The following is a 15,882-nucleotide window of genomic DNA, read 5'->3' as shown; positions in this document are numbered from 1 at the left end:
TAGTTGTGCCACACATACCACCACCCACATGGGGGGAAAAAGTAAACAAAGGAAATAGATTTCTTTGATGTTATGCTCACAGAAAGCATGCATATGAGATCTTTTCATTTAAACCGGCGGGACTCATAGTTTGCATACGAAAGATCCACTGCGCTTCTTTTTGTAAGATCTTCTTATCATGATCACCACCTCTCGCCAAAGGTTTAACGTGTTCAATCCCTTGAAATTTCAATGTCAAGGAGTCACCATTATGGCATTCCCATACATGCCGCGACACCGGAGTATCATCCTTTCTCCTTATATCCCCAATGTGGTCCCTAATCCTCCTTCTAAATTCTCTCTTCGTTTTGCCTATATACTGTAATTGGCAGCCACATGTGATCAGATAAACCACACCTTTGGTCTTACAGTTAATATAGGACCTATTGTCAAACACCCTGCCAGTCTTGGTGCTTTTGAAATTTTTACTGCACAAAATCGAGTCGCATGCCTTACATGAGCCACATCTGTAACTCCCATTGAACCCCCTGTCCAACCAGGTGTTTGGTTTGTTTTGTGTGCTCATGTGGCTATGCACAAGATGATCTTTTATATTGCGCCCTCTTTTGTATGTTATAAAGGGAGAGTCCCCTACCAGATTACCAACGTCAGGGTCAGCTTGCAAAATTCCCCAATATCTCTGCAGGATTTCTCTAACCTCCTTACTAGCAGAGTCGTAAGTACCAATGATCCGTATAGTGTCATCATCCTTCAAACGTGATTTGGGGTTAAGAAGATCATTTCGGTTGCATCCAAGTGCATTTTGATAGGCCTGTTTGAGAACATGTTTCGGATATCCTCTCCGTCTAAACCTGTCCTCCAGTTCCCTCGCTGACATTTTATAGTCTGATATAGTGGAACAGTTGCGTCTCGCCCTCAGGAACTGGCCCTTGGGTATTCCACGTTTAAGGTTAGCTGGATGGCAGCTTTCCCATCTGAGGAGACTATTAGTGGCAGTCTTTTTACGGAACATGTTGGTTTGGATGTTCCCAGATGGTGTTTTCGAGATCAAAATATCAAGAAACGTGATCTTGTTGTCATTGATCTCACAAGTAAAAAATAAGCCCAGATTGTTTACATTAAGAGTCGCCACAAATTCCTCAAATTGTGCCTTGGTACCTTTCCAGAGGATCAGGATATCGTCTATAAATCTCAGCCATAGCACGATGCACGATGTCCATTTTTCCATTCCATCATTAAAGACAGTTTCATGCTCCCACCAGCCCAAGTACAAATTGGCATATGTGGGAGCACAGGGGCTTCCCATAGCCACACCCCTGAGTTGATGGTACGTTTTCTGGTCAAAGATAAAAGAATTATGCTCTAGAATAAACCTAAGCAATATTACAACAAACTCGTTGTGAGTCTGAAACTGTGTGCCCTTACCCTTCAGAAAGTATTCGACAGCTACACACCCCTGATCATGAGGAATGGAGCTATATAGGGCTTCCACATCAAGTGATGCCAATAGGACATCCTGATCGCAGCGTATGCCTTCAAGCTTACGCAAGACATCCATAGTGTCCCTTACATATGAAGGAAGGGACACCACAAAAGGTCTAAGAATCTGGTCGATGTAGATGCTTGCATTTTGAGACAGGCTGTCGATTCCTGACACAATTGGCCTACCCTTCAGTGGCTTAGTCCCTTTGTGCATTTTTGGGAGACAATAGAAGGTGGCCGTCTGTGGAAAATCGGGCAGCATAAACGCCATTTCCTTCTCACTAATTAGGCTGAGGCATTTGGCTGAGCTCAGGATACATTTCAATTGATTTCTGAAAATTATGGAAGGATCGGATTCCAACACTTTATAACATTGATGGTCATTTAATATCTGGTAGCACATCATGCTATATCTCGTGCGGTCCATTACCACAACATTACCACCCTTATCAGAGGGCTTTATTATGATAGTGTCATCACCCTCAAGTGATCGTAAAGCGACCATTTCATATGTAAGGGACACTATGGATGTCTTGCGTAAGCTTGAAGGCATACGCTGCGATCAGGATGTCCTATTGGCATCACTTGATGTGGAAGCCCTATATAGCTCCATTCCTCATGATCAGGGGTGTGTAGCTGTCGAATACTTTCTGAAGGGTAAGGGCACACAGTTTCAGACTCACAACGAGTTTGTTGTAATATTGCTTAGGTTTATTCTAGAGCATAATTCTTTTATCTTTGACCAGAAAACGTACCATCAACTCAGGGGTGTGGCTATGGGAAGCCCCTGTGCTCCCACATATGCCAATTTGTACTTGGGCTGGTGGGAGCATGAAACTGTCTTTAATGATGGAATGGAAAAATGGACATCGTGCATCGTGCTATGGCTGAGATTTATAGACGATATCCTGATCCTCTGGAAAGGTACCAAGGCACAATTTGAGGAATTTGTGGCGACTCTTAATGTAAACAATCTGGGCTTATTTTTTACTTGTGAGATCAATGACAACAAGATCACGTTTCTTGATATTTTGATCTCGAAAACACCATCTGGGAACATCCAAACCAACATGTTCCGTAAAAAGACTGCCACTAATAGTCTCCTCAGATGGGAAAGCTGCCATCCAGCTAACCTTAAACGTGGAATACCCAAGGGCCAGTTCCTGAGGGCGAGACGCAACTGTTCCACTATATCAGACTATAAAATGTCAGCGAGGGAACTGGAGGACAGGTTTAGACGGAGAGGATATCCGAAACATGTTCTCAAACAGGCCTATCAAAATGCACTTGGATGCAACCGAAATGATCTTCTTAACCCCAAATCACGTTTGAAGGATGATGACACTATACGGATCATTGGTACTTACGACTCTGCTAGTAAGGAGGTTAGAGAAATCCTGCAGAGATATTGGGGAATTTTGCAAGCTGACCCTGACGTTGGTAATCTGGTAGGGGACTCTCCCTTTATAACATACAAAAGAGGGCGCAATATAAAAGATCATCTTGTGCATAGCCACATGAGCACACAAAACAAACCAAACACCTGGTTGGACAGGGGGTTCAATGGGAGTTACAGATGTGGCTCATGTAAGGCATGCGACTCGATTTTGTGCAGTAAAAATTTCAAAAGCACCAAGACTGGCAGGGTGTTTGACAATAGGTCCTATATTAACTGTAAGACCAAAGGTGTGGTTTATCTGATCACATGTGGCTGCCAATTACAGTATATAGGCAAAACGAAGAGAGAATTTAGAAGGAGGATTAGGGACCACATTGGGGATATAAGGAGAAAGGATGATACTCCGGTGTCGCGGCATGTATGGGAATGCCATAATGGTGACTCCTTGACATTGAAATTTCAAGGGATTGAACACGTTAACTGGTTGCCGACACAGGACGAGTATGCTCGTCCTGAGCGGCGAGCACTTCGCGCATTAGGACGAGCATACTCGTCCTGTGTGACAGCAGTCTCTGCCGTCTCTGTGTGTGCGATCGAGAGCGGGGCAACGGCTGTAATACACAGCCACGGCCCCGCTCTGACATCGGAGAGGAGAGAAACATCTTCTCTCCGCTGTTAACCCTTTGAACGCCGCGATGACAGCTGATCGCGGCGTTCAAAGAGAGGGGACTGCACATTGATCGCGTCACAGAATATAACTGTGACGCGATCAAAGCCCACAACTCGTATGGCCAGACAGCCCAGGGTCCAGTGAAGGACCCCAGGGCTGTCTGAACATATTTCCTGTTGTTAGGGCATACTGAGGTATGTCCTAACAACTGCCTGTGTACGATCAGTAACAGGCTAATGTACTGGCATATAGATCTATGCCAGTACATTACAGTTACAAAATAAAAATCAAAATGATAAATCCCTTTATGGGATTAACAAAAAAAGTTAAATGATTGTAAAAAAAAAATAATGGTAAATAAATAAATAAAAAGTAAAAAAAATACACAGAAATACACATTTTTTATAATAAATAAACTTTTTAAAATATAAGTCCAAAAACATGAAATAATATAGACATATTTCGTATCGCCACGACCGTAACAACGTGTACAACAAATGTATACCATTATTTATGATGATCGGTGTATGGTGTAAAAAAATAAATATTAAAACTGCTGCGCAACTGCTTTTTTTCTGCATTTTAATCTAATTAAAAATTTATAGAAATTAAACGATAATGTATTTGTACCAAAAAATGGTACGTACATAAAGTACAACTCGTCCCGCAAAAAACAAAGTCTCATACAACTATGTCGTACAAAAAATAAAAGCGTTATGAGCGTCGGGATGCAAAGAGGGAAATGTAAAAAAAATTGCTCTGTCCTCAAGGCTAAAATTGGCCGTGTCCTTAAGGGGTTAAACCTTTGGCGAGAGGTGGTGATCATGATAAGAAGATCTTACAAAAAGAAGCGCAGTGGATCTTTCGTATGCAAACTATGAGTCCCGCCGGTTTAAATGAAAAGATCTCATATGCATGCTTTCTGTGAGCATAACATCAAAGAAATCTATTTCCTTTGTTTACTTTTTCCCCCCATGTGGGTGGTGGTATGTGTGGCACAACTATGCACCTGACCTCCCCTAACAGTATCATCTGTGTGTTTTCACATTAAACTACTGCTGACCCCTGTTCACACTGTTAGAGGACTCATATGCGGTTTTTTTTCTCTAACTGATTCATTGAATATGTGATATTACGTTTAACTAAATTTGGGGCGTCTGTGTACAGCCTAAACTGTGTCTAGTTTAATGAACGACCCTAAACTGTACCTACTACGTTCCGACAGTATTACACTCTGTGTGAGTTATGATGATCAAAAAGGGCAAGAATTCCATCCTTGATCGGAGTGTGTATCATTATGAGGTTTTTCCGATAGGAGTTTGGAGGATGGTCTGTGGATCATCATGATATTACAAATCTTTGGCATCTCTACCTATTACATGTCTGTCCCGTAATCTGTGTTTATCCGCTTCAGGTCTCCAGGGTTACGAAGGACGCTTTATCGTCACACTTCAGCCTGATTGGCTGGGCTGTTTGGGGGCTCGCCACAGTCCGGATACGTCACTGCTGGGACGTGTCTTTGTCTGATTGGTGGTGGGCTGACAGCCTCGTCAGTGCAGGGGGAGGGCTCTAGCCCTTCATATGCTCCCAGTCTCGCCGGCTCGTGTGCGGCCATTTGTATTAGAGTCGTGCACGAGCCGGGAGAAATAAATGTTAGCACGAAATTGTGCTTAACCGGCATCAACTTTAACAATCCCTGATGATGTGTCACACCTACCAGTGACATTGAAACGCGTAGGGTTGTCCTAATTAATGCAGCGGTGGTTCGGAGAATTGTCCAAGATTAGTCCGTCAACAGGACTAACTCTTCTCTCTGACCACTTGTTGTGAGCCCGGTGGGCTGGAATTATTTTCTCTCAGCAAGTTGCTGTCAGGGCTGTATACTATAAGAGGAGAGTTTCATCACCTCCTATCCCTGACTACCTTGTCTGAGCCTGAATATATGTCACTATTGGGCTATATGAGCCATATTTTATAATATATTAATAAAATTCAATTTTAATCGTTCTAATCAGGCAGTCAATCTATCTATTCAGTGAACGACATTTACATTACCATTAAGTGGATTCATCATAAGATCAAGTGTAGTATCTGTTCTTATCAGTTTAATATCTGATACGTCCCCTATCTGGGGACCATATATTAAATGGATTTTTAGAACAGGGAGATGGAAATAGAGCTTGCTCTGTCCACTCCACGCATTGACCTGGTATTGCAGTATTTCCAGGACCGGTGCACCCTTTCCTTATGTGTTGACTAAAAGCAGATTCCAAAAGTGTTTTTTGTCTTTGCTATTGTTTCTGTCTTTCTGAAGGGATCTCCCCTTTTAATCCCATTATTTCAACACCTGTTGGACAATGCATGAGTGATAATGAGCTCATTGATTAAATGCAATTAATGAATAGATTGCCACCTCTTGTTGTGTGTCGTCTGTGTTTCTGTGTTTCCGGCATTTCACATTGGAACACCTCATTCACCTTCCTTGTCTTCTCTCCGCCCTCCCTTTTAGGTAAGTTAAAGAGCTGCACCTGAGCCAGCCACTGATTGATTGATTGATTGATTGATTGATTGATTGATTGATTGATGCAGCACAACAGTCAAATAGTGGAGTGGAGTAGGGGAACAGCAAACAGCCAATAAAGCAGCCCGCCCGCTCGCCTGCCCGCCACAATGGACCTACCTGTGTACACTAGATGGATGTGATGGAATGTACTGTCGTCCCTACATTTCAAGAAGAAGTAAGAATTGCAGTTGCAACAAAGCCTTGCTTGCCTACAAAGAGAGCAGCAATTTGGATTTGTTACTATGTTACCTAGAAGAATAACAAACTGTGCAAGGATGGAGGTTGTAGGAGCAAGGAGAAGTTGTCTGTAAAGTTGGTGGATGCCTATTTTCCATTTTGCAGTCCCTTGTCTCCCTCTTGTGGCCTCCTGGAGGCAACTAGCTGTGCAAAAAAAAGACAGCCTGGCGGCCGGCTGTTGCAGTGTTGCCCTCTCAGGCAACACTGAGTGACTGACTGAGCCTCACCGTCTTATATAAAGTTCAGACGGAACTTTGCACGTGTCATAGTGGAGCCCTCAGGATTCCAGAGCCAGCTTTCTGACATCATAATGGGGCCTCAGAGATAAAAGCCTGGGCCCAGGCAGTGTTGGTCAGTGCTGCTCAGCAGGCAGCACTGGACTGGACTGGATTACAGCTGATACAAGGTGTGAAGGAACAAGGGGTGGCTGTGGGCATGCACTTGCTGCCGCTGCCAGTGTTTATCTGCATGGCAGCAGGGCATTTGGGCGTTGCCAGGAAGGCGTTTTTATGTAGATTCCTCCTCTTTCAGCACTGCATTGTGGTGCAAGCAAAAGAAGCAAATCCTGTCTGGCTTCCTCTCCGGCCTTTATTCACCTCCCGTGTAGCTGTGAGTGTGTGAGCCTGCAGGGCCCCATGGAATTGCCTAGAAGTAGGCTGAATCGCTGCAAGGGCTGAACAGCAGTATCGGGCAGGCTCGGGCAACGCGCGGCCCGTTCGGGTTATCGCTTCTCGGCCTTTTGGCTAAGATCAAGTGTAGTATCTGTTCTTATCAGTTTAATATCTGATACGTCCCCTATCTGGGGACCATATATTAAATGGATTTTTAGAACAGGGAGATGGAAATAGAGCTTGCTCTGTCCACTCCACGCATTGACCTGGTATTGCAGTATTTCCAGGACCGGTGCACCCTTTCCTTATGTGTTGACTAAAAGCAGATTCCAAAAGTGTTTTTTGTCTTTGCTATTGTTTCTGTCTTTCTGAAGGGATCTCCCCTTTTAATCCCATTATTTCAACACCTGTTGGACAATGCATGAGTGATAATGAGCTCATTGATTAAATGCAATTAATGAATAGATTGCCACCTCTTGTTGTGTGTCGTCTGTGTTTCTGTGTTTCCGGCATTTCACATTGGAACACCTCATTCACCTTCCTTGTCTTCTCTCCGCCCTCCCTTTTAGGTAAGTTAAAGAGCTGCACCTGAGCCAGCCACTGATTGATTGATTGATTGATTGATTGATTGATTGATTGATTGATTGATGCAGCACAACAGTCAAATAGTGGAGTGGAGTAGGGGAACAGCAAACAGCCAATAAAGCAGCCCGCCCGCTCGCCTGCCCGCCACAATGGACCTACCTGTGTACACTAGATGGATGTGATGGAATGTACTGTCGTCCCTACATTTCAAGAAGAAGTAAGAATTGCAGTTGCAACAAAGCCTTGCTTGCCTACAAAGAGAGCAGCAATTTGGATTTGTTACTATGTTACCTAGAAGAATAACAAACTGTGCAAGGATGGAGGTTGTAGGAGCAAGGAGAAGTTGTCTGTAAAGTTGGTGGATGCCTATTTTCCATTTTGCAGTCCCTTGTCTCCCTCTTGTGGCCTCCTGGAGGCAACTAGCTGTGCAAAAAAAAGACAGCCTGGCGGCCGGCTGTTGCAGTGTTGCCCTCTCAGGCAACACTGAGTGACTGACTGAGCCTCACCGTCTTATATAAAGTTCAGACGGAACTTTGCACGTGTCATAGTGGAGCCCTCAGGATTCCAGAGCCAGCTTTCTGACATCATAATGGGGCCTCAGAGATAAAAGCCTGGGCCCAGGCAGTGTTGGTCAGTGCTGCTCAGCAGGCAGCACTGGACTGGACTGGATTACAGCTGATACAAGGTGTGAAGGAACAAGGGGTGGCTGTGGGCATGCACTTGCTGCCGCTGCCAGTGTTTATCTGCATGGCAGCAGGGCATTTGGGCGTTGCCAGGAAGGCGTTTTTATGTAGATTCCTCCTCTTTCAGCACTGCATTGTGGTGCAAGCAAAAGAAGCAAATCCTGTCTGGCTTCCTCTCCGGCCTTTATTCACCTCCCGTGTAGCTGTGAGTGTGTGAGCCTGCAGGGCCCCATGGAATTGCCTAGAAGTAGGCTGAATCGCTGCAAGGGCTGAACAGCAGTATCGGGCAGGCTCGGGCAACGCGCGGCCCGTTCGGGTTATCGCTTCTCGGCCTTTTGGCTAAGATCAAGTGTAGTATCTGTTCTTATCAGTTTAATATCTGATACGTCCCCTATCTGGGGACCATATATTAAATGGATTTTTAGAACAGGGAGATGGAAATAGAGCTTGCTCTGTCCACTCCACGCATTGACCTGGTATTGCAGTATTTCCAGGACCGGTGCACCCTTTCCTTATGTGTTGACTAAAAGCAGATTCCAAAAGTGTTTTTTGTCTTTGCTATTGTTTCTGTCTTTCTGAAGGGATCTCCCCTTTTAATCCCATTATTTCAACACCTGTTGGACAATGCATGAGTGATAATGAGCTCATTGATTAAATGCAATTAATGAATAGATTGCCACCTCTTGTTGTGTGTCGTCTGTGTTTCTGTGTTTCCGGCATTTCACATTGGAACACCTCATTCACCTTCCTTGTCTTCTCTCCGCCCTCCCTTTTAGGTAAGTTAAAGAGCTGCACCTGAGCCAGCCACTGATTGATTGATTGATTGATTGATTGATTGATTGATTGATTGATTGATTGATTGATTGATTGATGCAGCACAACAGTCAAATAGTGGAGTGGAGTAGGGGAACAGCAAACAGCCAATAAAGCAGCCCGCCCGCTCGCCTGCCCGCCACAATGGACCTACCTGTGTACACTAGATGGATGTGATGGAATGTACTGTCGTCCCTACATTTCAAGAAGAAGTAAGAATTGCAGTTGCAACAAAGCCTTGCTTGCCTACAAAGAGAGCAGCAATTTGGATTTGTTACTATGTTACCTAGAAGAATAACAAACTGTGCAAGGATGGAGGTTGTAGGAGCAAGGAGAAGTTGTCTGTAAAGTTGGTGGATGCCTATTTTCCATTTTGCAGTCCCTTGTCTCCCTCTTGTGGCCTCCTGGAGGCAACTAGCTGTGCAAAAAAAAGACAGCCTGGCGGCCGGCTGTTGCAGTGTTGCCCTCTCAGGCAACACTGAGTGACTGACTGAGCCTCACCGTCTTATATAAAGTTCAGACGGAACTTTGCACGTGTCATAGTGGAGCCCTCAGGATTCCAGAGCCAGCTTTCTGACATCATAATGGGGCCTCAGAGATAAAAGCCTGGGCCCAGGCAGTGTTGGTCAGTGCTGCTCAGCAGGCAGCACTGGACTGGACTGGATTACAGCTGATACAAGGTGTGAAGGAACAAGGGGTGGCTGTGGGCATGCACTTGCTGCCGCTGCCAGTGTTTATCTGCATGGCAGCAGGGCATTTGGGCGTTGCCAGGAAGGCGTTTTTATGTAGATTCCTCCTCTTTCAGCACTGCATTGTGGTGCAAGCAAAAGAAGCAAATCCTGTCTGGCTTCCTCTCCGGCCTTTATTCACCTCCCGTGTAGCTGTGAGTGTGTGAGCCTGCAGGGCCCCATGGAATTGCCTAGAAGTAGGCTGAATCGCTGCAAGGGCTGAACAGCAGTATCGGGCAGGCTCGGGCAACGCGCGGCCCGTTCGGGTTATCGCTTCTCGGCCTTTTGGCTAAGATCAAGTGTAGTATCTGTTCTTATCAGTTTAATATCTGATACGTCCCCTATCTGGGGACCATATATTAAATGGATTTTTAGAACAGGGAGATGGAAATAGAGCTTGCTCTGTCCACTCCACGCATTGACCTGGTATTGCAGTATTTCCAGGACCGGTGCACCCTTTCCTTATGTGTTGACTAAAAGCAGATTCCAAAAGTGTTTTTTGTCTTTGCTATTGTTTCTGTCTTTCTGAAGGGATCTCCCCTTTTAATCCCATTATTTCAACACCTGTTGGACAATGCATGAGTGATAATGAGCTCATTGATTAAATGCAATTAATGAATAGATTGCCACCTCTTGTTGTGTGTCGTCTGTGTTTCTGTGTTTCCGGCATTTCACATTGGAACACCTCATTCACCTTCCTTGTCTTCTCTCCGCCCTCCCTTTTAGGTAAGTTAAAGAGCTGCACCTGAGCCAGCCACTGATTGATTGATTGATTGATTGATTGATTGATTGATTGATTGATTGATTGATTGATTGATTGATTGATGCAGCACAACAGTCAAATAGTGGAGTGGAGTAGGGGAACAGCAAACAGCCAATAAAGCAGCCCGCCCGCTCGCCTGCCCGCCACAATGGACCTACCTGTGTACACTAGATGGATGTGATGGAATGTACTGTCGTCCCTACATTTCAAGAAGAAGTAAGAATTGCAGTTGCAACAAAGCCTTGCTTGCCTACAAAGAGAGCAGCAATTTGGATTTGTTACTATGTTACCTAGAAGAATAACAAACTGTGCAAGGATGGAGGTTGTAGGAGCAAGGAGAAGTTGTCTGTAAAGTTGGTGGATGCCTATTTTCCATTTTGCAGTCCCTTGTCTCCCTCTTGTGGCCTCCTGGAGGCAACTAGCTGTGCAAAAAAAAGACAGCCTGGCGGCCGGCTGTTGCAGTGTTGCCCTCTCAGGCAACACTGAGTGACTGACTGAGCCTCACCGTCTTATATAAAGTTCAGACGGAACTTTGCACGTGTCATAGTGGAGCCCTCAGGATTCCAGAGCCAGCTTTCTGACATCATAATGGGGCCTCAGAGATAAAAGCCTGGGCCCAGGCAGTGTTGGTCAGTGCTGCTCAGCAGGCAGCACTGGACTGGACTGGATTACAGCTGATACAAGGTGTGAAGGAACAAGGGGTGGCTGTGGGCATGCACTTGCTGCCGCTGCCAGTGTTTATCTGCATGGCAGCAGGGCATTTGGGCGTTGCCAGGAAGGCGTTTTTATGTAGATTCCTCCTCTTTCAGCACTGCATTGTGGTGCAAGCAAAAGAAGCAAATCCTGTCTGGCTTCCTCTCCGGCCTTTATTCACCTCCCGTGTAGCTGTGAGTGTGTGAGCCTGCAGGGCCCCATGGAATTGCCTAGAAGTAGGCTGAATCGCTGCAAGGGCTGAACAGCAGTATCGGGCAGGCTCGGGCAACGCGCGGCCCGTTCGGGTTATCGCTTCTCGGCCTTTTGGCTAAGATCAAGTGTAGTATCTGTTCTTATCAGTTTAATATCTGATACGTCCCCTATCTGGGGACCATATATTAAATGGATTTTTAGAACAGGGAGATGGAAATAGAGCTTGCTCTGTCCACTCCACGCATTGACCTGGTATTGCAGTATTTCCAGGACCGGTGCACCCTTTCCTTATGTGTTGACTAAAAGCAGATTCCAAAAGTGTTTTTTGTCTTTGCTATTGTTTCTGTCTTTCTGAAGGGATCTCCCCTTTTAATCCCATTATTTCAACACCTGTTGGACAATGCATGAGTGATAATGAGCTCATTGATTAACTGCAATTAATGAATAGATTGCCACCTCTTGTTGTGTGTCGTCTGTGTTTCTGTGTTTCCGGCATTTCACATTGGAACACCTCATTCACCTTCCTTGTCTTCTCTCCGCCCTCCCTTTTAGGTAAGTTAAAGAGCTGCACCTGAGCCAGCCACTGATTGATTGATTGATTGATTGATTGATTGATTGATTGATTGATTGATTGATTGATTGATTGATTGATGCAGCACAACAGTCAAATAGTGGAGTGGAGTAGGGGAACAGCAAACAGCCAATAAAGCAGCCCGCCCGCTCGCCTGCCCGCCACAATGGACCTACCTGTGTACACTAGATGGATGTGATGGAATGTACTGTCGTCCCTACATTTCAAGAAGAAGTAAGAATTGCAGTTGCAACAAAGCCTTGCTTGCCTACAAAGAGAGCAGCAATTTGGATTTGTTACTATGTTACCTAGAAGAATAACAAACTGTGCAAGGATGGAGGTTGTAGGAGCAAGGAGAAGTTGTCTGTAAAGTTGGTGGATGCCTATTTTCCATTTTGCAGTCCCTTGTCTCCCTCTTGTGGCCTCCTGGAGGCAACTAGCTGTGCAAAAAAAAGACAGCCTGGCGGCCGGCTGTTGCAGTGTTGCCCTCTCAGGCAACACTGAGTGACTGACTGAGCCTCACCGTCTTATATAAAGTTCAGACGGAACTTTGCACGTGTCATAGTGGAGCCCTCAGGATTCCAGAGCCAGCTTTCTGACATCATAATGGGGCCTCAGAGATAAAAGCCTGGGCCCAGGCAGTGTTGGTCAGTGCTGCTCAGCAGGCAGCACTGGACTGGACTGGATTACAGCTGATACAAGGTGTGAAGGAACAAGGGGTGGCTGTGGGCATGCACTTGCTGCCGCTGCCAGTGTTTATCTGCATGGCAGCAGGGCATTTGGGCGTTGCCAGGAAGGCGTTTTTATGTAGATTCCTCCTCTTTCAGCACTGCATTGTGGTGCAAGCAAAAGAAGCAAATCCTGTCTGGCTTCCTCTCCGGCCTTTATTCACCTCCCGTGTAGCTGTGAGTGTGTGAGCCTGCAGGGCCCCATGGAATTGCCTAGAAGTAGGCTGAATCGCTGCAAGGGCTGAACAGCAGTATCGGGCAGGCTCGGGCAACGCGCGGCCCGTTCGGGTTATCGCTTCTCGGCCTTTTGGCTAAGATCAAGTGTAGTATCTGTTCTTATCAGTTTAATATCTGATACGTCCCCTATCTGGGGACCATATATTAAATGGATTTTTAGAACAGGGAGATGGAAATAGAGCTTGCTCTGTCCACTCCACGCATTGACCTGGTATTGCAGTATTTCCAGGACCGGTGCACCCTTTCCTTATGTGTTGACTAAAAGCAGATTCCAAAAGTGTTTTTTGTCTTTGCTATTGTTTCTGTCTTTCTGAAGGGATCTCCCCTTTTAATCCCATTATTTCAACACCTGTTGGACAATGCATGAGTGATAATGAGCTCATTGATTAAATGCAATTAATGAATAGATTGCCACCTCTTGTTGTGTGTCGTCTGTGTTTCTGTGTTTCCGGCATTTCACATTGGAACACCTCATTCACCTTCCTTGTCTTCTCTCCGCCCTCCCTTTTAGGTAAGTTAAAGAGCTGCACCTGAGCCAGCCACTGATTGATTGATTGATTGATTGATTGATTGATTGATTGATTGATTGATTGATTGATTGATTGATTGATTGATGCAGCACAACAGTCAAATAGTGGAGTGGAGTAGGGGAACAGCAAACAGCCAATAAAGCAGCCCGCCCGCTCGCCTGCCCGCCACAATGGACCTACCTGTGTACACTAGATGGATGTGATGGAATGTACTGTCGTCCCTACATTTCAAGAAGAAGTAAGAATTGCAGTTGCAACAAAGCCTTGCTTGCCTACAAAGAGAGCAGCAATTTGGATTTGTTACTATGTTACCTAGAAGAATAACAAACTGTGCAAGGATGGAGGTTGTAGGAGCAAGGAGAAGTTGTCTGTAAAGTTGGTGGATGCCTATTTTCCATTTTGCAGTCCCTTGTCTCCCTCTTGTGGCCTCCTGGAGGCAACTAGCTGTGCAAAAAAAAGACAGCCTGGCGGCCGGCTGTTGCAGTGTTGCCCTCTCAGGCAACACTGAGTGACTGACTGAGCCTCACCGTCTTATATAAAGTTCAGACGGAACTTTGCACGTGTCATAGTGGAGCCCTCAGGATTCCAGAGCCAGCTTTCTGACATCATAATGGGGCCTCAGAGATAAAAGCCTGGGCCCAGGCAGTGTTGGTCAGTGCTGCTCAGCAGGCAGCACTGGACTGGACTGGATTACAGCTGATACAAGGTGTGAAGGAACAAGGGGTGGCTGTGGGCATGCACTTGCTGCCGCTGCCAGTGTTTATCTGCATGGCAGCAGGGCATTTGGGCGTTGCCAGGAAGGCGTTTTTATGTAGATTCCTCCTCTTTCAGCACTGCATTGTGGTGCAAGCAAAAGAAGCAAATCCTGTCTGGCTTCCTCTCCGGCCTTTATTCACCTCCCGTGTAGCTGTGAGTGTGTGAGCCTGCAGGGCCCCATGGAATTGCCTAGAAGTAGGCTGAATCGCTGCAAGGGCTGAACAGCAGTATCGGGCAGGTTCGGGCAACGCGCGGCCCGTTCGGGTTATCGCTTCTCGGCCTTTTGGCTAAGATCAAGTGTAGTATCTGTTCTTATCAGTTTAATATCTGATACGTCCCCTATCTGGGGACCATATATTAAATGGATTTTTAGAACAGGGAGATGGAAATAGAGCTTGCTCTGTCCACTCCACGCATTGACCTGGTATTGCAGTATTTCCAGGACCGGTGCACCCTTTCCTTATATGTTGACTAAAAGCAGATTCCAAAAGTGTTTTTTGTCTTTGCTATTGTTTCTGTCTTTCTGAAGGGATCTCCCCTTTTAATCCCATTATTTCAACACCTGTTGGACAATGCATGAGTGATAATGAGCTCATTGATTAAATGCAATTAATGAATAGATTGCCACCTCTTGTTGTGTGTCGTCTGTGTTTCTGTGTTTCCGGCATTTCACATTGGAACACCTCATTCACCTTCCTTGTCTTCTCTCCGCCCTCCCTTTTAGGTAAGTTAAAGAGCTGCACCTGAGCCAGCCACTGATTGATTGATTGATTGATTGATTGATTGATTGATTGATTGATTGATTGATTGATTGATGCAGCACAACAGTCAAATAGTGGAGTGGAGTAGGGGAACAGCAAACAGCCAATAAAGCAGCCCGCCCGCTCGCCTGCCCGCCACAATGGACCTACCTGTGTACACTAGATGGATGTGATGGAATGTACTGTCGTCCCTACATTTCAAGAAGAAGTAAGAATTGCAGTTGCAACAAAGCCTTGCTTGCCTACAAAGAGAGCAGCAATTTGGATTTGTTACTATGTTACCTAGAAGAATAACAAACTGTGCAAGGATGGAGGTTGTAGGAGCAAGGAGAAGTTGTCTGTAAAGTTGGTGGATGCCTATTTTCCATTTTGCAGTCCCTTGTCTCCCTCTTGTGGCCTCCTGGAGGCAACTAGCTGTGCAAAAAAAAGACAGCCTGGCGGCCGGCTGTTGCAGTGTTGCCCTCTCAGGCAACACTGAGTGACTGACTGAGCCTCACCGTCTTATATAAAGTTCAGACGGAACTTTGCACGTGTCATAGTGGAGCCCTCAGGATTCCAGAGCCAGCTTTCTGACATCATAATGGGGCCTCAGAGATAAAAGCCTGGGCCCAGGCAGTGTTGGTCAGTGCTGCTCAGCAGGCAGCACTGGACTGGACTGGATTACAGCTGATACAAGGTGTGAAGGAACAAGGGGTGGCTGTGGGCATGCACTTGCTGCCGCTGCCAGTGTTTATCTGCATGGCAGCAGGGCATTTGGGCGTTGCCAGGAAGGCGTTTTTATGTAGATTCCTCCTCTTTCAGCACTGCATTGTGGTGCAAGCAAAAGAAGCAAATCCTGTCTGGCTTCCTCTCCGGCCTT

The 15,882-nt window shown here is 45.8% G+C and overlaps 7 non-coding genes across 7 annotated transcripts; all 7 read left to right on the top strand.

The window, feature by feature from the left end:
• The first annotated feature begins 5,602 nt into the window (after window positions 1-5,602).
• On the top strand, window positions 5,603-5,794 carry LOC142690010 (U2 spliceosomal RNA). Its single transcript, XR_012858827.1, has one exon. It is a non-coding gene; the product is annotated as a U2 spliceosomal RNA (small nuclear RNA).
• A 1,280-nt stretch (window positions 5,795-7,074) lies between these two features.
• LOC142689804 (U2 spliceosomal RNA) lies at window positions 7,075-7,265 on the top strand. Its single transcript, XR_012858642.1, has one exon. It is a non-coding gene; the product is annotated as a U2 spliceosomal RNA (small nuclear RNA).
• Window positions 7,266-8,549: 1,284 nt separating this feature from the next.
• Window positions 8,550-8,740, top strand: LOC142689803 (U2 spliceosomal RNA). Its single transcript, XR_012858641.1, has one exon. It is a non-coding gene; the product is annotated as a U2 spliceosomal RNA (small nuclear RNA).
• Window positions 8,741-10,040: 1,300 nt separating this feature from the next.
• On the top strand, window positions 10,041-10,231 carry LOC142689802 (U2 spliceosomal RNA). The gene has a single exon (XR_012858640.1). It is a non-coding gene; the product is annotated as a U2 spliceosomal RNA (small nuclear RNA).
• A 1,304-nt stretch (window positions 10,232-11,535) lies between these two features.
• Window positions 11,536-11,726, top strand: LOC142689801 (U2 spliceosomal RNA). The gene has a single exon (XR_012858639.1). It is a non-coding gene; the product is annotated as a U2 spliceosomal RNA (small nuclear RNA).
• Window positions 11,727-13,030: 1,304 nt separating this feature from the next.
• Window positions 13,031-13,221, top strand: LOC142689800 (U2 spliceosomal RNA). The gene has a single exon (XR_012858638.1). It is a non-coding gene; the product is annotated as a U2 spliceosomal RNA (small nuclear RNA).
• A 1,308-nt stretch (window positions 13,222-14,529) lies between these two features.
• LOC142689799 (U2 spliceosomal RNA) lies at window positions 14,530-14,720 on the top strand. Its single transcript, XR_012858637.1, has one exon. It is a non-coding gene; the product is annotated as a U2 spliceosomal RNA (small nuclear RNA).
• The last annotated feature ends 1,162 nt before the right edge of the window (window positions 14,721-15,882 follow it).

This window comes from Rhinoderma darwinii, assembly GCF_050947455.1.
Source record: "Rhinoderma darwinii isolate aRhiDar2 chromosome 5 unlocalized genomic scaffold, aRhiDar2.hap1 SUPER_5_unloc_32, whole genome shotgun sequence".
NCBI classification, from domain to species: Eukaryota; Metazoa; Chordata; class Amphibia; order Anura; family Rhinodermatidae; genus Rhinoderma; species Rhinoderma darwinii.
This window is presented reverse-complemented; position numbering and strand designations above follow the sequence as displayed.